Raw genomic sequence first — 20,928 nt, forward strand, 5'->3', positions numbered from 1 at the left:
GTGAGACCTGAGCTGGATGCTGAGACCTGAGCTGGGTGAGATCTGAGCTGGATGCTGAGACCTGAGCTGGGTGAGACCTGAGCTGGATGCTGAGACCTGAGCTGGGTGAGACCTGAGCTGGATGCTGAGATCTGAGCTGGGTGGGCTGAGCTGGGTGAGTTGCCTACTCACTGGATAGCCCACAGGCACCCATGGACCTTAGCCAAGCATGGGCCAGAGTAGGCAGGAGAAGAATGAAATCATTTTCTTGATTGCTGTTTCAGATAGTTTCTTGTTACTGTTTAGAGACACTACTATTTTGGTATGATGATTTTCTATTCTAAACTTTACTGAATCCATTTACTAGTTCTAATACTCTTTTGAGGGAGTGTTTAGGTTTTCTATATATGACTGTGTCATATTAAGACAATTTAACTTCTTCCTTTCCAATTAGATGTCTTTTATTTATTTCTCTTTCCTAATTGTCCTGGTTAAAACATCTAGTACTGTGTTGAATATATGTGGTGAGAGTGGGCTTCCTCATCTTCTTCCTGATCTTATCAGAAAAGTTTTCAGCTTGCCACCATTAAGCATAATATTAGCTGTGTGGTGTTGTCATGTATGTCCTTTATTGTGTGGAGATTCATTCTTTTTATACCCAATTTGCTGAGAATTTTTATCATGAATGGATGTTGCATTTTTTCAAATGCTATTGCTGTATTTATTGAGATGATAGTATGGTTTTATCTTCTATTCTGTTAACGTGGTGTATCACCTTTCTTTATTTGCGTACATTAAATTATCCTTATATCCCAGGTATAAATTCCACTTAAATTTTGTGTGTGAACACTTTCATGTGCTGTTGATTTTGGTTTGCTAGCATTTTGTTGAGGATTCTTGATGCTATTTCATCAGGGATATTGGCCTATAAGTTTCATTTATTTTAGAATTTTTGTCGTATTTTGGTATTAGGGTAATGATATCCTTGTAAAATAAATTTGAAAATGTTTCCTCCTTTTCGATTTTGGAAGAGCTTGAGAATGATTGGCATAATTATCATAAATGTTTGGTCAAATTTACCAGTGAATACATCAGGTTCTGGGCATTTCTTTCTTAAGAGGATTTTAGTCACTGATTCAATCTCCTTACTCATTATTTCTTTATTAATATATTCTATTTCTTCATGATTCAGTCTTGGTAGGTTGTATGTTTGTAGAAATGTATCCATTTCTTCTAAATTATCCTATATGTTGGCATATAATTGTTTAGGTTAGTTTCTTGTACTCCTTTGCATTTCTGTGGTACTGATAATAATGTCTGCTCTGCCATTTATAATTTTATTTATTTATTTTTCTTTCTTTTTTACTGGCTAGCTTACTTACAGGTTTCTAAAATTTGAGTTTCTTTTTTTTTTAAATCTCAATATCATTTACCTTTTCAATTGTTTTTGTAGTTTCTTATTTATTTCTGCTTTGAGTTTATTAACTCCTTTTTTGCTGATTTTTGGCTTAGCATGTTTCACTATTCTACTTCCTTAACAGGTGACATTAGTTTGTTTATTTTAGATGTTTCTTTTTATTAATGTAGGCATGTATTTCTATAAACTTCACTCTTATAACTCATTTTGCTGCAACACATAAGTCTTAGTAGGCTTATGTTTCCATTCATTTGTCTCAAGATACTATTTGAATTCTCTTTTGATTATTTCTCCTTTGACAATTAGTCATCCAGGAGCGTCTTTTTTATCTTCCATGTGTCTGTAAATTTTCCAGTTTTCTTCTTTTTATTCATCTCCATGTCCATATGATTGTGGTCCGAAAAAATATTTTACAAGATTTAAATATTTTTAAACTTGGTAAGACTTGTTTTGAGGTCTAACATATGATTGATCTTAGAGAATATTTCATGGCATTTAAGTATATATTTTTCTGCAGTTGCATGGAAGGTTCTGTATATGTCTCTTAGGTCTATATTGTTGAAGTCTGCTCTGCTGTTACTTAATTGAATTTCAGCCTGGATGATCTATCCTTTGTTGAAATTGGGGTATTGAAATCTCATATTAGTAATGTATTGCTTCTATTTCTCCTTTCAGTTCTGTCAAATTTGCTTTACATATTTAGGAACTCCAATGTTTGGTGCATATAAATGTACAATTTTTTTTTTTTTTTTTGAGATGGAGTCTCGCTCTGTCGCCCATGCTGGAGTGCAGTGGTGCGATCTTGGCTCACTGCAAGCTCTGCCTCCCAGGTTCACGCCATTCTCCTGCCTCAGCCTCCTGAGTAGCTGGGACTACAGGCGCCCGCCACCACACCTGGCTAATTTTTTGTATTTTTAGTAGAGGCGGGGTTTCACCGTGTTAGCCAGGACGGTCTCGGTCTCCTGACCTCATGATCCACTCGCCTTGGCCTCCCAAAGTGCTGGGATTACAGGCATGAGCCACTGCGCCCAGCCTACATTTACAATTTTTAATCCTCTTGATGAATTGACCCCTTTATCATTGTACTATGACTTTCTTTATCTCTTATGACTGTTCTTTTTTTTTTATTTTATCATTATTATTATTATTATTATTATACTTTAGGTTTTATGGTACATGTGCGCAATGTGCAGGTAAGTTACATATGTATACATGTGCCATGCTGGTGTGCTGCACCCACCAACTCGTCATCTAGCATTAGGTATATCTCCCAATGCTATCCCTCCCCCCTCCCCCCACCCTGCAACAGTCCCTGAAGTGTGATGTTCCCCTTCCTGTGTCCATGTGTTCTCATTGTTCAATTCCCACCTATGAGTGAGAATATGTGGTGTTTGGTTTTTTGTTCTTGCGATAGTTTACTGAGAATTTTTAGTCCTCTTGATGAATTGACCCCTTTATCATTGTACTATGACTTTCTTTATCTCTTATGACTGTTCTTGACTTAATGTCTATTTCATCTATTATGAGGTTATTTATCCATTTCTATTTAAAGTAATTATTGTTAGAAAATGGCTTACTGCTCTCCTTTTGTTGATTGTTCTCTGATTATTTTGCAGTTACTTTGTTCCATTTAATCTTCTGCTCTTTTTCTTTTAGGTTTAATTTTTTTTTTTTTTTTTTTGGTAGTGGTAGGCTTTGATCCTTTTCTCTTTATCTTTTATGTATCTATTATACGTATATCCCTTTTGGTTATCGTGAGGCTTACATAAAACACTTTATAGTTATAACAGCATATTTTAAGCAGTTAAGCAACTTTACATTTTTTAAATGTAAATTTTAATATTTCCGTTTCTCACATTGTATGTCACTAATGTCACAATTAAAACTTTTCAATATATTATGTGCCCATTAACAAAATATTTATCTATGATTACTTTAAATATTTTTGTCTTTTAACTTTTAAATCTGCTTTAAATGTGATTTACGCACCATAATACTATTACAATATTCTCAATCTGAGTGCATTCCTTTTACCAGTGAGTTTCATACTTGCATATGTTTTTATGTTGTTCGTTAGTGTCCTTTTATTTCAACTTGAAGAGCTCCCTTTAGTGCTTCTTGCAAGGCAAACTAGTGGTGACAAACTCCCACAGCATTTATTTGTCTGGGAAAAGCCTTATTTCGGTTATTTCTGAAGGAAAACCTTTCCAGGTATAGTATACTTAATGGTAGTTGTCATGTTTGTTTGTTTGTTCCAACACTTTGAATACATGACCACACTCTCTCCTGTCCTGCAAAGTTTCTGCTGAGAAATCCACTGATACTGTTACGGAGGCTCCCTTGCATGTGACAAGATGGTTTTCTCCTGCTGCTTTCAAAATTCTCTCTAACATTTGAGAATCTAGTTGTGACATGCTTTAGTAAAAATCTCTATTTAATTTATTTATAGTTCTTTGAACTTTCTGAATCTGTATGTTTGTTTCCTTTTCCAGAATTGAAAAGTACTTGGTCATTATTTATTTAAATAAGCATTCTGCCCCCTTTCTCTTTCTCTGCTCCTTCTGGGAAATCTATAATGCATACATTGATATGTTTAACAATATCCTTTAAGTCCCATAAATTTTCTTTACTTTTTTAGTTTTTTCCCCCTCTGACTATATCATTTCAAATATCTGTCTTCAAGCTCACTGATTCCTTCTTCTGCCTGTTTATATCTGCTATTGATGCTCTATGTGGAATTTTTTAGCTCAGTCTTTGTGCACTTTAGCTCCAGTTTTTTGATTGGTTCTTTTTGATGGTTTCTATCTATTTGTTGAACTCTCATTTTTTTCATGTAGTTTTTCCTAACTATGTTTAGTTGTCTGTGTTTTCTTGTAGCTCACTGAACTAAAGGTGTTTTTAAAATTTATTTCTCAGGCCTTTCATAAATCTCTATTTCTTTCAGATTGGTTACTGGTGCTTTTGTTGTTACTTTTTTGGTTATGTCCTTTTCCTTGATTTTTTTTTTTTAAGACTTGTGTTTCTGAATTAGTATCTTCACATTTGAAGAAATAGGCACTTATTCCAGTCTTTATAGACTGGCTTTGTCAGGGAAATCCTTTCATCAGTCTTCCTTTCTAGAGATTCTGGATAGACCATCTGGTGGGGTTCATGGAGAGGCTTTCTGCAGGAATTCTTAAGCAAGATGGTCTGTTGCCTATATCAGCCTGTGGGCTGGCCAGGCACCTAGTTCATTGGGGCCACTTTGGTCTCTGCATCTGCTGGTGCAGGCCTAGAGCTTAGGTCCACTGGGGACCTAAATCCTGAATTTAGGATCCTGAATCCAGGGGTTCCATCCTGGTTCTAGGGTCTACTATGATTGGTTTGCTGACTGGGCCTGTAGTGAGTGTGCCTGGAACCTGGGTAGACAGAAGCCAACATAGTGCTGGGGCAGGCCTCAAGCCTGAGTCTGTGAGGGCAGGCCTTGCACTGCGATGAGCCTGATGCCCAGATCCATGAGGACAAGACTGAAGGCTGAGTCAATGAGGGCTGATCTGGCAATGGACCAGACCTTGATCCTCAGCTGTGGCAGCAGGCCTGAGTTCTGGGTCTGCAGAAGTGGTTCTGGAGCCTGGGTCCATGGGTTGGGACCACAACTGGAGTCTATTGAAGCAGGCCTGGCCCCTGAGTCCACTGGAATCTGGGTCTCTAGGGGCCAGTCTGGAGTTTGGGCCTATGTGTACTGCCATGGTGCCTGGAACCACAGATGTCTGCCTAGAGAGCATAGGACCATGGGTTCTGAACTGGAGGCTATGCTCATGTGTCTTTCGGGGTAACCTGCAGTGTGGGGTCACAGAGGTCATTCCAGTGTTGCTTGAGTCCTGGCCCTGGGTTTCATGGGGCATGCCAGTTGCTGGAGGTCCACAGCAAAGCCAGGTATTCACTTTACTCTTCTTTTCCCATGTGAAGGGTATTTTGTCCATGCTGTGCTATCTGGACTTGGGGCAGAGGTGACTTAGGGAATGTGAAACTACCCTTTCTTCTCTCATCAGTGTATCTCTTTTTATGTCTATGCTTCAGGTATTATACACAATCATTTGGATTTCTTAACTCTTATGAAGGTATTTTTATGAATGGATAATTCTTCAGATTGATGCTTCAGAAGGGAACAAGCACTAAAAAGTCATATTCTGACTTCTTATTCTATAAATTCCACTCAGAGCTCTTTTAAGAGGTGGAAGATATATTTTGAAAGTTCTCCTTAATCAAAATGTTTATGACATACATGGATTAGTGAGACTAACAAAATTAAAGAACATGTAAGTATCAGTATGAAACACAAACCCTCAGTGGAAAAGTCACAAAACAGAAAAATTCACATGGCTATTTAAATATTCATATTAAATATTATAAGTGTTCAGAAAAACAAGTGATGGGCAGAATGGTATTCTCATGGGAAATGTTATCTTGAAAATTTTCCGAGAAATAAAATCACCTAAGCTTTCCCTTGAAATCTAAATAGATTTTAGTTAAATTGAGTAAGTAAATAAAACCAAGAAACAATCCAAAAACAATAAAACAATCCTTTCTAGAAAGGCAGAATTGCATGAGCAAAGGCTATAAACAAGACAGAGCAAATGAGAGAGAAGGTGGTTTGTTAGCTTATATATGTGGGGGAGACAAGTATCAAATAATAGTTTGAGTACAGTTTGGAAGCTAATTTAGAGCTATAATATACAAGATTTTGGGGGTGTCACAAACAAAACTATTTGGAACAAATAAAAAAATTAAATTACATTTTAATTAGCCATAATCAACTACCTTGACATTTGTAACCACCTTTTACTCTGTTATTATGCCTAAAACCACAAACTAGGTACATAAACACCTTTTGATGTTATTTCACATCTGTATTATATAAAAACTGAGATGTCACAATATAGCACAATAATCATATATATGAGCAATTAGAAAAAAAAATTAGCATATGAAATTATTGGTCCTAAATTTATAATCTCTTACACAAATGCTTCCTTATAATTTTTTAAGAATAATCCTCCCATTTCAAAATATTGTTTCTACTCAACATTATTTCTCTAACACTAACAGACAATGGCCTTGCTTCTACTAAATATGAAAGATATCTTGTCTCTAGGATTGCTTGGGTGAACAAATTGTTGGAATATAAAGAGATTATTATCCTCATCATAAGTGACTTTCAACCAAATCACCCCAATAGAATACATTATATTACTTAAACGGATATTAACCAGCATGCTGGCCCTTATGAATTTCCATCCTAATTGATGTACTTACTGATGAAAATTAGATGGCATTAGGTTTCAATGCCCTTTCAATTGAGAGAGAGAGAGATAATATGTGTAATTTTTTTTCACTAGAGAAAGAGATTATGAGAACTTTAAGTCTCAGTTATCCTGATCATTCACTCCTATGCAAACATTTACATTTTTAGTCTTAGTTTAAATAAATGCCACCTCTTCAAGGGAAAGGAAAAGGTACAGGACTGGGTTGCTTGCTTACAATTCAGCTCTGACGAGAATTGCAAGTAACTTTGAACAAGGCTTTATCTTCCCTGTGCTTTGATTTCTGAGTCTGTAGAAGTGAGAATGAGGTTCTGGAACATACAATAGTCATTCCGGGGATTTAATAATTGCCTAATAATTTTGTTGAAACCTTGCTTTTGTTACAGAAAAGGGGTTCCGATTTAGACCCCAAGAGAAGATTTTTTTATATGTCACTCAAGAAAGAATTCAGGATGAGTCCATAGAGTAAAGTGAAAGGAAGTTTATTAAGAAAGTAGAGGAATAAAAGAATGGCTATTCCATAGACAGAGCAGCCCCGAAAACTACTGGTTGCCCATTTTTATGGTTATGTCTTGATGATTTGCTAAACAAGGGGTGGATTATTCATGCCTCCCCTTTTTAGACCATATAGAGTTACTTCCTGACATTCCATGGCATTTATAAACTGTCATGGCGCTGATGGGAGTGTAGCAGTGAGGACAACCAGAGGTCATTCTTGTTGCCATGTTGGTTTTGGTGGGTTTTAGCCGGCTTCTTTACTGCAAACTGTTTTATCAGCAAGGTCTTTATGACCTGTATCTTGTGCCAACCTCCTATGTCATTCTGTGACTTAGATTGCCTTAACCATCCTTAACCATCTGGGAATGCAGCCCAGTAGGTCTCAGCCTCATTTTGCCCAGTCCCTACTCAAGATGGAGTTGCTGTGCTTCAAACGCCTCTGACACTTTCATACTTCACCATATTATTTCTCTTTTTGTTTTCTTATTCTAAATATTTTTGTAATTATTTTGATTTTCAGACCCTATGACAGTTTCTATAGTGATTTGTTGAAAGATATTGGAGATTTTTGCAAAGACTTTCTGAAAGAGTATGAAATGATTTTGAATCACTTTTATTATACATATTTTGTTCTTCTAAACATTTTCCAATAAAATTATATTTATTAATTTACATGTTTGAGCAGTAATGTGTGTGTGTACACAGACATAGAAAGAGAGAAACATACAGAGGTTAAAAATTTTAAAAAATTTATTTTTAGCCCATAACTTGAGTCATATATATGACAAGAGTCTTGTTTATGATGTAAGATTTCCCCAAAACAATCATCATTTGTAGCAGCAGTTTATAAATATTAAACAATATCTTCTCCAATTCAATTCCTGTTGCCATTTATTATTTGGGGTTTCATGTCTCCTGGAATGTTTTTCATTAATTCATATTTACAGAAACCAGTGGATTCTGTTTCAACTGAATTTTGTGGCTCTGCCCAATTTGGCCACTCTGTTTATTCCCCTGACCTATTGTTATTCTTTTTCCTCAAAAAATGTAGAAGTTAATGAAAAAAATTAAATAATCTGCCTGAATTCACCAAATCATATGAAGAAAGAAGATGGAGATGGTATATATATTAAAGATTGATTATTTTCTACAATAATAGTGGAATATTTCTACCAAATAATGGGTTTCATAGCTATTCATGACTATGTCACTTACATTGATTATAACAAATTTATCTTTTCCATTTTTAATAAAATGTGATATTTAAAAATTCATATGATGTACATATTTACTATGTACTTTAGTTAGCCATTAGGTGCAGAAATCAATGCCTAAATACACCAATGCCTACATAAGCACAGGATATCACTCAATTAAGCACAGACAAGGAAGACATTACCATGGTGTTCTTGGTTTACACTTAAATTTAGATTCACTGTAAAGCAACATGGAAACTTGATGAAAGGCATATAGATGAGAAAGTCCTTTAAAAGTCTAAGCACCCGGAGCTTCCTGGACAATCACACAGTTTTAATTATGTGTATGTGTGTGTGTGTGTGTTCTTACTTACAAGTTGGAGCTCAGCTATGAGAATGCAAAAGCATAATAATGATATGATGGACTTTGGGGACTCAAGGGGAAGGGTGGGAGGGGCCTGAGGAATAAAACACTACATATTGGGTGTACACTCCTTGAGTAACAGGAACACCAAAATCTCAAAAGTCACCACTACAGAACTTATCCATGTGACCAAAAACCACCTGTTCCCCGAAAACTATAGAAACAAAATAAGACATATATATAGTTTTATATCTATATATATAAATATATATATATATTTAACCCTCATCTTTAATAAATGATGCTGTGGATAAAAGTAAATTCTCTACATGTAGTTTGTAATTAAATTCTCCTTAATTTTAAAGTCCATACCAGGCTTTTTTTGAGTGACAGATATCTGTCTTTGGAATATGATTTGTCACTATGAAGTGTCAGTATCTCAGTCAGAGTTCAGTTACAAATGTAAGACACTACTCTAGATATTTTAGGAAAAATAATTTAGTAAAGGGCAATTTGTACATATAAAATATTGAAAGTGCTAGGTAAACGGAGAGAGAGAAAGATAATCATTTTCAGGAAATTGGCTTAAGTGATTATGAAGCTTAAGAAGTCCCATCATTTGCTGTCTGCAAGCTGGAGACCCAGGAGAGCTGGTAGTGTAATTACAGACCAAGTCCAAAGTCTGGGGAAAGAGGAGAGGTAAGTGAGAGGTCCAGTCTGGGTGCCAGAGAAGACCAATGATCCAGCTGAAAAACAGGCAGAGAAAGAAGGAATATTTCCTTCCTTAACCTTTTGTTCTACTTAGGCCTAAAATGTTTTGGGTGTGTCCCACTCACAGACACAACCAGAATAATGTCTAACCAAATATCTGGACATTCTGCTTTCCAGTCAAGTTGACACATAAAATTAATTATAACAGTGAAAATAGTATTCTCCAATATTTTTTTCTGTTGGTTGTATAGGTTTAGATTTTATATTTACATCTATGATTGATTTTAAATGGATATTTGCATATTCTGCAAGGAATTCGTCAGTTATTTTTGTGCACATAGACTTCCAATTTATCCAGAAAGATTTATTGGAAGATATACCATTTCTTTTCTGGATTGCCTTTGCTCCTTTTTCTAGAATCAGTCATCTGTACATGTGTGGGTATATTTCTGGATTCTCTATTCTTTGCCAGGTAGTATGAGTCCTACTATTATGTATTCTTGTTTTGAACAGTTGTTTCACTGTACTAGATCTATTGCATTTCAATATGAATTTTGAATTGGTATGTAAATTTTTACAAAATAAATATAAGATTTTGATTAGAATTGTATTGAGTCCATAGAAAAATAGTTTTTAATTTTGAGTAGCTGATCAATGAACACAATATATATTTTCTTGGGAATTCTTTAATTTCTCTCAGCAATGTTTTGTAGTTATTACTGTGCATATATTTTACCTGTTTTGTCAGATTTATCACCAGGCATTTCATGCTTTTAATAGCAATGTAAATGATATTGTTTTAATATTACTTTTTGGTTGTTCATTCCCAGTATAAAAAATAGCAATTTATTTTTGTATATTGATCTCGTGTCTTCCAACCTTCATCAACTCATTTATTATTCCTACCAAATTTTTTTGTGGATATAATTAGATTTTCTAATAGACAATCATGTTGCTAGAAAATACAGTTTTCTCTCTTTCCAACTTGTACGTTTTTTTTTTAATCTTTCTTTTTTTACTGACTAGAACCCCCAGTCCATTGTTGAGAGAGGGAATTGTTATTAAGTTACACAAGTTAGGAGGAAAGCATTTAGCATTTCATAATTATGATGAAGGTTGTATTATATTTTAATACTTTTGTCAGGTTGATGTAGGCTCTTTACTATTTAGCTTCATAATTTTTATCAGAAACAGATGGTATATTTTATTAATTTTTTATATGCATATTGAGATTATAATGATTTTTTCTAGTTTATTAGTATGGTGAATTAACTTTCATTGATTTTTTAAAATATTAAACCTTTGACCTGATAGAAACCTCTTATTCATGACATACTGTTATTTATATATGTTGTTGGATTTGACCTGCTAAAACTTAATTTATAATTTTTTTATCTATATTTATTAGAAATGCTAGTTTGTTGTTATAATTTTTAATAGTATCTTTGGTGGTTTTCATATCAAGGTAATACTGGCCTCAAGGAATAAGTTAAGAAATATTACTTTGTTTTATATTTGTAGAAAACTTCTTGTAGATTTGTAATTATCTTTTTAATAACTATTTGGTAGAATCCACTAATGAAACTATCTGGACCAAAAGTTTTCTTTGTGGGATATATTTTCAGAATTGGTTCCATTTATTTTTTAAATAGAGCTATTCAAGTTATGCATTTTGTTTTAATCCAGTTTTAGTAGTTTGCATATTTTGAGACATTTTTCTATTTTGTTTAAGTTGTTAAATTATTGGCATAAAGTTGTTCATAAGATTCACTTATTTTTCACTTAACATCTAAGAGTATGTAATTATCACCACAGTCACTCCTGATACTAGTAATTTTTCTTTTTTCTTTTTCTTGGTCAGTCTTCCAGAGGTTTATCAAATTTATTGCTCATCACAAGGAGCCAGCTCCTGATTTCATTATTTTCTTCATCGTATTTTTATTATATTGATTTCTGATCTGATATTTATTATTTCCCTTCTTCTAGTGACTTTTTGTTTATTCTTTGGAATTCTTTGTTTCCTTAAGAAGAGGAAGGAAGGCCACTAACTTGAGATCTTTTTTCTTTTCTAACACAAGCATTTAGTGCCATAAATTTTCCCTTAAGTTTTGGTTTTGGGTTCATTAAATTCTTATGTCCTCAAGTATACTAAATTTTTCTTCTTCAATACGGAATTGGTAGTTAATTCCACTCAGTTTATTTTCACATGCCACATGATAGTGTTTATCTCTAGATATTGGATTTTTTTTTACATCTACTGTATTTCCACTTAACTTTTCAACATATGGACTAGATTATGAACTATCTTAATATACTTCACTGCTAGTTCCAACATAGGTGTAAGTCTTGACAGGCTGATTTTTTTTCTCACTAAAGGTTGCATTTTCTGCTGCTTTTCATGTCTAGTCAGCTTATTGAAAGCCAGGGATTTTAAATTTCTTATTTTTAGGGGTACAGATATTTTCTTATTTGTGTGTGTGTGTGTGTGTGTGTGTGTGTGTGTGTGTGTGTGTGTAAGCTTTTTCTAGATGAAATTATGCTACTTGGAAATACTGTGATTCTTTTGGGACTTGTTTTATATGTTAGATGGGTTCAGGGTAGTGTTCAGTGAAAGAGAAATTCAGCTATTCAGTATCTATGCCTTTTCCTTTTGCCTCAGGCTATAATATGTCAGCATGCCTCTAAAGCTGATTCTATCTTTATTTAAAATTATTTTTTTCATCATGTATTCTTTTCCACGATATTGATTTTTACAAAATATTGCATTATATTGACATGCATTTTGATTGCAAGTTTTTTTTTGGCATCTCCATAAATTATTTGCCCAAGTCAAGGGCCTCCCCTCATCCTATTTATGCTATTTATAATATTTTTCTAGTCTGGCTGTTGGGGAAACACAATTTATGACTCTGTGAGCTTTAGGCACTGCTTTCTCTAATAGTTTCAGACCTTTTCTTGTCTGATCTTGGTTAGCTCTGCCACATGTATATGCTGATCATTACTCAGCCGGATACTCAAGGGGGGATCCTTTCCATATTTCTAGTGTTCTCTCTTTATGCAGCAATCTCCTCTTCAGAGATCTGTAATGAGAGCTCTAGCTAACTTCTCTCTGGGCTCTCAAAATTTTCTCTTCAATTAACCAATCATCTGGGATCTGCCTGACTTCCCCCTCCCTCATGTTGGCCTGGAAACTCTCTCAAAACAGTAAGTTGTAGTAAAGATAGAACTTACCTTATTTGTTTATCCTGTCTCAAGGATAACTGTCCTTCATTGCCTGAGATCTAGTACATTGAAATTGTTATTTTATATATTTTGTCACTGTTTTGATTGTTTCCAGCTAAAGAATAAATATGGTAGTTTTGACTCCATATTGTCCATAGGGTAAAAAGTCTATCCACTTTCAATCAAGTATGATCAGTATTTGGTATTCTCTGTGCCTCAGTTTTCTCATTTGTAGAATTGGGATTATAAAAATATGATTAATAGAATTAATTATAAGAGTGAAATAAACTAATACGTGTGAAGTGTTCAGAATTATTTTTTGGTTATAAGAATGCCTATTAAAAATATGCATGTCATTCTTAGTCACAAGTTATTAACTGAATTACACATCCATCCAGGGGTCAGAACATGGTGACTGGCAGTTGTATGTAAACATGAAGACTGACAGAAATTTATCCTATGGAGCCCATTCTGATGAGAATTATTAGATATACAAAATTGCAAAATTTTAAAAGGATGAGTAAATACAGGCTAGGAGGTAGATGTCAATGATTACATTTTCTGAAGATATTTTGCTTAGGTTAGATCTTATCTAATGTTACATAGTATAACTATTCTTTCACCAAATTGAAATCACTCTAAAGTGTAATAGAATTGTCTGTATGTTACCCTGACTGAGATATCAAAAATTATATATTTTAAACTTGATATATTTATTAAGAAAGTTTGTTTTAATTTTGATTTTTAAATTGTTTTCTTAATATGTATACTGCTGTTATGTTCTCTTAATTCAAATGTCATCTTATTCATTCAGACATTTAAGTTTGGTCCCTTGTTAAATTATGAATAAATTAATATTGGAAATTAATAACTGTTGGTGTTTTATTAAATGCAACACTACAGAAGATGTTTTCACAGAGTTTTTGTGTTGCCATTCTAATGCTCCATGAATTCTAAATAATATTTTTGTTTCTTAAGATAAAATCATATTGCAGCCTGCAATTACGACTGAAGTAAAAAAATTGGCCTATCGTCGACATAAATTAATAAGTCATTTCCTCTATCTAGCTCTATTTCTTTATTTTCAAGAATGAATAATTGTTGTATTTGTGATGTGACTTATAGTTCTGAAATTCCAGCGTTTCAAAAGACAGTATGAGAAAGACCAAAAAATTCTAAAATTACAGAAAAAATTATTTTAAAGAATTTGAGAAAATATAAACACATTTTTAGTAAAATAACAAATTATAGTCTTTTTTATTGTGTTAATATTTATTAATGCATGTATGGTGTTAATATTGATAATGGGAGATATTTTTTAAATGTTTGGGGGCTTTAGGAACATGGGCCACCTTATAGGCCAAAGAGTAGAGAAAAATGTCTTGTATTTAACCTGTTCTTACACTAATAAAGGTGATCGGGGAAATAATAGATGAAATTATGTTACACATATTTCTACTTGTTGCTGCCAAGAAAATTTATTTCATGCATTCAACAAAGTAAGTCTCACAGAGGACAGAAGTTGCATTTCCAATTTATAAATAAGAGAATTTAAAAAGAGAGCAGGGAATATTTTAAGTGTAAAAATATTGAATATAAGATAGTAGTTAAGCATAGTTCCCTGACTGGAATTGAAAATAATGAACAAATAAAAGCTAAAATGCTGGTCTAGTCTAATAACCGACTGCATGACTTTTGCGCATGCTCTATTTAGACACACATTCCTTAAAAAATATATATATATATGAATAAAATGAGAATAATATTACAGGCAAATGTGTCTAACATATGTTAATATAAAATGTTGCATATATAAGGTAACAGAGTTAGACAAAAATATTAATGTTTGTAATTCAGGATTTTGTATTTTTACTGGACCATATATATTTACTACTTGCATGGAATTCTGCTCTGAAAGTATAAATTTTTTTAATTCTATTTATCTGTTGCTAAATGTTAAATATAGAAGAAAATTGTCTAAAATTAACTGCTAAGGTATAAAAATAGAAGAGATTGAAAAAATAGGTACTTGCTTTAAAGGTCAAAATAATTAATTCTACTTATTTACCTTATTCTCCTATGCTCAAATATTAAAGATCTGTGAGATGATAAGGACAAGAAGAAAAAAACCTTGAGAAAGCAGCAGAGCCCTGTTTACATTATAGGAGCTCAGATGCAATTGGAAAAAATAAAACAAACAAGGAAAGTAACTTCCCATAGCCACACAGTTTTTCTTCAGTGTGTCAGCCTCTTGTTCTATTAAAGATCAACCAATAAAAGCATGTTTACTCATTTCTCATCATATAGAACTTTAACATTACCTTTCAATGAAAATATGTAATCAATTTCACTATGTTGTTACAAAGTTTATCTGAAAACTGTAAGAAAATGTTAAAACCTTACTGTTGTTTTTCTTCCTTTTCCTCCTCCTTGTCATCTATTTTTCCTGTCCTCCTTTCATTCTGTCTGCCCCGTTGTTCTCTCTGCCCTCCTTTTCTCCTTCATGCTATTTCTCCTATCATATTCCCTTTCCACCTTAAGAAATCACATTGTCAAAAGTGTATTAATCGAATCAAGAAAAATAATAAGACTGATTTCATTTAGTATTCTCCCACTATTTTCACACTACAGTACCTTTAAATTTTCTCAACCAATGTCCCCAGGTTGCTCACTCATGCCAGTCCATTGCTAACCCATAAACATGTCCTTATAACTGGCCTGTTTCAGGCTCGGCCTGACTCATCTTTCTCCTCCAACTTGTCAAAGATAAACCAAACCTGCCACTAGTGAAAGGGATAAGAACAGACTGCAATCGATAATATACTAATACAGTAAGGAAAAGAGTACCACGTGAACTAAACTCAACTTCAATTTGTACAGAGATCACTTGATATTTTCAATAGAGTAGGAGAGAGTACGGAGGAGGGTGAGAAGGAGTGAAAAATTATAAAAGGCAGAGGCTGGTCCATGAGAAAGACATCTGGGTCTGCTAACCTGGCACTTATTAAAGTTAGATTTCTATACTACCAAAGAACCTAGGGGGGCAGTAGACTGATCTCTAGAATGTACTGGAACAAACAGGACATTCTTTTAGTTGACTTGAGTTTTCTCAAGAAGGCTCTTCAAGAGGTACAGGGGACATCCTAGGAATGTAGTCTTGAGCTGTTAGAAATCATGTTAGTGTTTGTTCAAGTCTTCATGGGCCAAGGTTGAGGCCTAGTTGAGAAAAAAACTCTGAGGACCCTGGCTAGACTTTGTCCAAGTAGAAAATATTTGCCTCCTTGTAGCCCTGGCCTTTACAGATTCACTGAATCAAGGCATCCCTATGCCTAACTAGAAAATTAGTTATTCTTTCTACCACTTGATTCCTACTATGTGCTATTTTTATTTACTCCATTTTCCTCAAAGAGCATGTGGGATGCTTGATAACTAATCTCTAGTCAGGGACAGGGAGTGGGCTGTCAGCAGAATGGTGCCATGGTGGGAGAGCTCCTCTGGCCTTCTGGGATCTCTTCATTGACCTAGAATATCTGATAATCAGTTCCAGCTTACTTCCTTAGGTTGAGTTATCCTAACTGCTTGTTTCTTCTGAGTAGGATTTGAGGGCTTTTCCTTTTGCTACCTAAGAAACATTACCATAATCTATAATACTTTATTTCACTAAACTCTTCAATGCATCTTTTATAACTCCTCAGGCTCTTCCATTAACTTGAAGTCTCTGATCCAGCCATGAATCTACATAACACAGTGTATACATCTCCTTCTCCAGAGGAGAATACTATTTTCTCTTGTGTTTTTCACTTTTCTCAAATTCTTTCACATTTTCTCTGGATATAAAAAATATATAATAATACAGTAAACACATCTTACTGTAAAAAGGAATGAATGACAGGGATATAAATTGTCTTGTTAAACATTACTCAGTGAGTTAAAAATAGAGGGAGTTTTACAATTCAATTTTGTGCTAAAGATATTTCATTGAGTCATATACTTAATCTTATAATATTTTCAGATAAGATAATCAAGTTTACACATGGAAAATTCTGTTTTAGTGAAGCAGGAGACTACCCCCTCTCTCTCAATCAAGAATATATTACATTTTCCTTTCTCTATTATACTTTCTTCCTCTAGTCTATAGCACTACTATGGCAATGAGCACAGAAGTAAATCTGATTTTCTCTTAACCTGGGTTCATACTAAATACAAGAAAAAGGTGGTAATTCTTATTTAGTTACCCAATTTAGTTGAAGAACTTATTCTTCATATATTAACTATAATTTCATACAAACTCTCTTGGTACCCTTGCCTTTCTTATTCTCTTCTATGTATCATAAGTATGCTTTTTTTTTTTTTTTTTTTGACAGAGTCTCACTCTGTCGCCCAGGCTAGAGTGCAGTGGTGAGATCTCGGCTCACTGCCAGCTCTGCCTCCCGGATTCATGCCATTCTCCTGCCTCAGCCTCCTGAGTAGCTGGGACTACAGACATGCGCCACCATGCCCAGCTAGTTTTATTTGTATTTTTAGTACAGATGGGGTTTCTCCATGTTGGTCAGGCTGGTCTCGAACTCGCGACCTCAGTTGATCCACCAACCTCTGCCTCCCAAAGTGCTGGGATTACCGGCGTGAGCTACCGTGCCCGGCCAAGTATGCATTCATAATATGTAGATGTCTCTGGAGCAAACTTTTCCACAAATACAGAACTCCTTAAAGACAAAAAAGAGTTATGCTAACATAACTCAACAAGTAGAAATAAAATAGAACACACATAATGCCATTTTATATCATTAAAATATATTTCAAAAAATTAAATATTCTTTTTCCTATTGTGTTCATGTTGCCACTTCTCAATCACACAGTCAGCACTTGATAAATTCCCTATGTATTGCCAAAGGAAAAATACATAAAATATGTAGTATATAATTAACGCATATATACACACATAAATGAGTACTATGAACTATAATATTTTGTCCATAGAGAAATAAATAAAAGATTCAAATTACCAGACATATTTTTTCTTTTTTCTCCTATTTTCGTTGGAGAAATAGGATTTCTTTATGTGTTATATTACACATTGGAGAAATATGTATAATATAATTTCATCTATTTTCTTCTTCCTCCTTTTTTTATTTTTTCTCCAATTTTCACACTTGTCTTCTACGATGATCAGAACTTGGTGAAAGTGTGCCTTTCAAAAAATGCTACTGTGCATATGCTTTCACTGAGGCTATATACCTGAAGATTAGGCATTTACCATATTTACCTCCTGATATGATTTGGCTCTGTGTCCCCACCCAAATCTCATCTCAAATTGTAATCCCCAGAATCTCTACATTTCAAGGGAGGGACGTCGGGGGAGGTGATTGGATAATGGAGGAAGTTTCCCCCGTGCTGTTCTCGTGATAGTGAGTTCTCACAAGATCTGATGGTTTTATAAGTGTTTGATAGTTCCTCCCAAGACCTGCCACCTTATGAGGAAGGTACTTACCTTACCTTTGCCTTCCTCCATGATTGCACATTTCCTGAGGCCTCCCCAACCATGCAGAATTGTGAGTCAATTAAACCTTTTTCCTTTATAAATTACCCAGTCTCAGGCATTTCTTTATAGCAGTGAAAAAACAGAATAATTCAGAAACTATTTAGTTTAATATATTTTTATCACTCATTCTAGCTCCATTTTCATATCCCGCACTTCTATTTTGTCTCCCTTCCAGGACCTAGTAGTGGCACAGTCTACCCTGTACAGTGCTTCAGATGGCTTGGTTTTTAATGTTAGTTCAGGTTTTACCTTGATTTCTTCCTGCAATGATTACTAGATATCTAATATTGAAAAATTTACTTAGCCATTCTAAAGCATATTTTATTCATTTGTAAAATTGGTTGGTTGGGGATTAAATGAGATAATATATCTGAAGCACTTTGTACAATATCTGTCACCTAACAATATTTTGTTGTATGTCAGTAATTATTATAATGACTCAAGTTATATAGTATATTAAGTAGAATACCTTTCTGGTTCCCTAAAGTCCATGAGAACATCTAGAAAAGTCTTTTTTGTTTGTTTGTTTAAGAGACAGGATCTTGCTCTGTTACCCAGGCTGGAGTGCAAGATCATAGATCACTATAACCTCAAACTCCTGTGCTCAAGGGATTCTCCAGCCTCAACCTCCTGAGTAGCTAGGACTGCCGGTGCACTCAACTTCTTAATTTTTTTTTTTTTTTGTACAGACAGAGTCTTGCTGTGTTGTGCAGCTAGTCTCAAACTCTTGGCACCAAGCAATCCTCTAACCTCAGCCTCACAAAGTACTGGGGTTACAGACATGAGCCACTGTACCTGGCCTTGGAAAAATCTTAAACTAGAATCACAATAACCTCAGATATATCCCTATCTATCTATCTATCTATCTATCTATCTATCTATCTATCTATCATGTGTGCGTGTATACATATATATCATTTAGTATGGCTGTATCTTACTTGCTAAGTGATTTAATATTAAAAAACGTTGACTTAATGACCATTCAACATAAGTAGATGGATTAAGTGTTGAGAAATAACCAGCATGTTTAAATTTAGGGGTGATTATTTGTAAAGCTATAGGCCTTTGTAAAGAAATATATATATCTAAACCTGTCACATTGGCTGTGAGTATTGGAAGGAAATCAAGTCATCTCACATACTTTCTTAGCATGTAGAAGAGCCATTCCATATTACTGTATTCAAGAAATCAAATGTCTAATGCAGAAGAGTACATGATATGTTGCCTTTAAGGAGTTCTGGGGAGCAGCTGTAGGAAGCAGTGTTGTTAATCTAGCTTTTACTTCAATAACAAGAATACTTGTCCCTCAGTGAAACAGAAGCTGAACTTGAGTCTTTGTTTGTTGTGTGCTGCTTTCTCTTTGCTGTAAAAATGTATTTGAAAGTGATAGTTGGGCTATATCATTCCTATTAACATCAGTAAATGTTTAGATGAATTCTGTTTCTCCCGGGTTTTCAGATATTCAAAAACCAAACATACTTGCACGAAAAAAATACCCCTTTTGTATGGTTCTGTTGTCACTGCTGAAAGTGGCACTCTTCATTTTATTCTAAATGTGTTAGCCCTTTTGGTTCTGAGTATCATTGGATAATAAAACTATTATCTCATTAATCTTGGTTCTAGGCTTTACAGTTAACTAAATTTCTTCCTCCCTCTTCACCCAACAAATCCAATCAATTGACAAGTCTGGTAAGCTTATTTCATAATACTGTTTAAATTTGTCACTTCTTTTCCATGTCAGCATTCTCTTATGTATTTTACTTATTTCTAATGCATTATTCCCATTATAGTTTTTTAGCTCTATTTATATTTTTCATAAATATACTTTTCATTATGCTGTCTCCTGCTTACAAATAGTAGTAATTCAAAATTGACTTATTTGTCAAATATATGTTGTGAAAATTAGCACTCTCCTATGTACTGAAATGTAAAAACATACAGACATCTGACCACAAGAGAAATCATAGCACAAAAATATTTTCATCTGTACTAACTTCTCACTGCTCCATAGATGCTCCTTTCATTTATTAAGACAATCCTTTATTACAACTATTCTCCTTAACTGCAACAACCTCCTATCTCGTCTTCTTCCACCTGCACCGTTAAAGACCGATGTCAATCATGGCCTTCATCAAGAGGTCTCCTAGAAACCCCAGGACAATATAATCTTTGCCCATAAATTGTAGTCTTTGTATTAATTGTATAAATTTTTCAATTTTTAATAATAAAATTTCATCTGTGCATATCTCCCAATGTATCGTAAGCAGCATTGAACTATATTCAATATTCAATAAATGTAATTTTCTCAATTAAGACCAAAGGACATGTCATTCTTCAGTATGAGATGCATGATTAGAAAGGCTGAAAAAGAAATTAATCAGGTCTGCGTAACCTTATTAACAAGCTGTTATGATCAATGACCAAAGTATGTGAAGTGCTGAGGTGACAGCGTTGAATTCCTCCTTGAATCGACTATATTTGATTTCCTAGGCAGGCAGGAGCACAGATAATCTATGAAGTTTGTCACATTAATCTTTGATGCTTTTCAGACCCTCCACTTCCCTCTTCTCCATGAAAATAGTAGGAGTTTTTGTAGTCTTCTGACTTTCAAGTTAGTAAAATTGTTCCCCTAAGATTAATTTTATTTTAGATAATGCTTCACGCATTTAGTTTTCTTATTTTTTATCAAACTAACTAGG

The sequence above is a fragment of the Pongo pygmaeus genome, chromosome 12 (assembly GCF_028885625.2).
Source record: "Pongo pygmaeus isolate AG05252 chromosome 12, NHGRI_mPonPyg2-v2.0_pri, whole genome shotgun sequence".
In the NCBI taxonomy this organism is placed as follows: domain Eukaryota; kingdom Metazoa; phylum Chordata; class Mammalia; order Primates; family Hominidae; genus Pongo; species Pongo pygmaeus.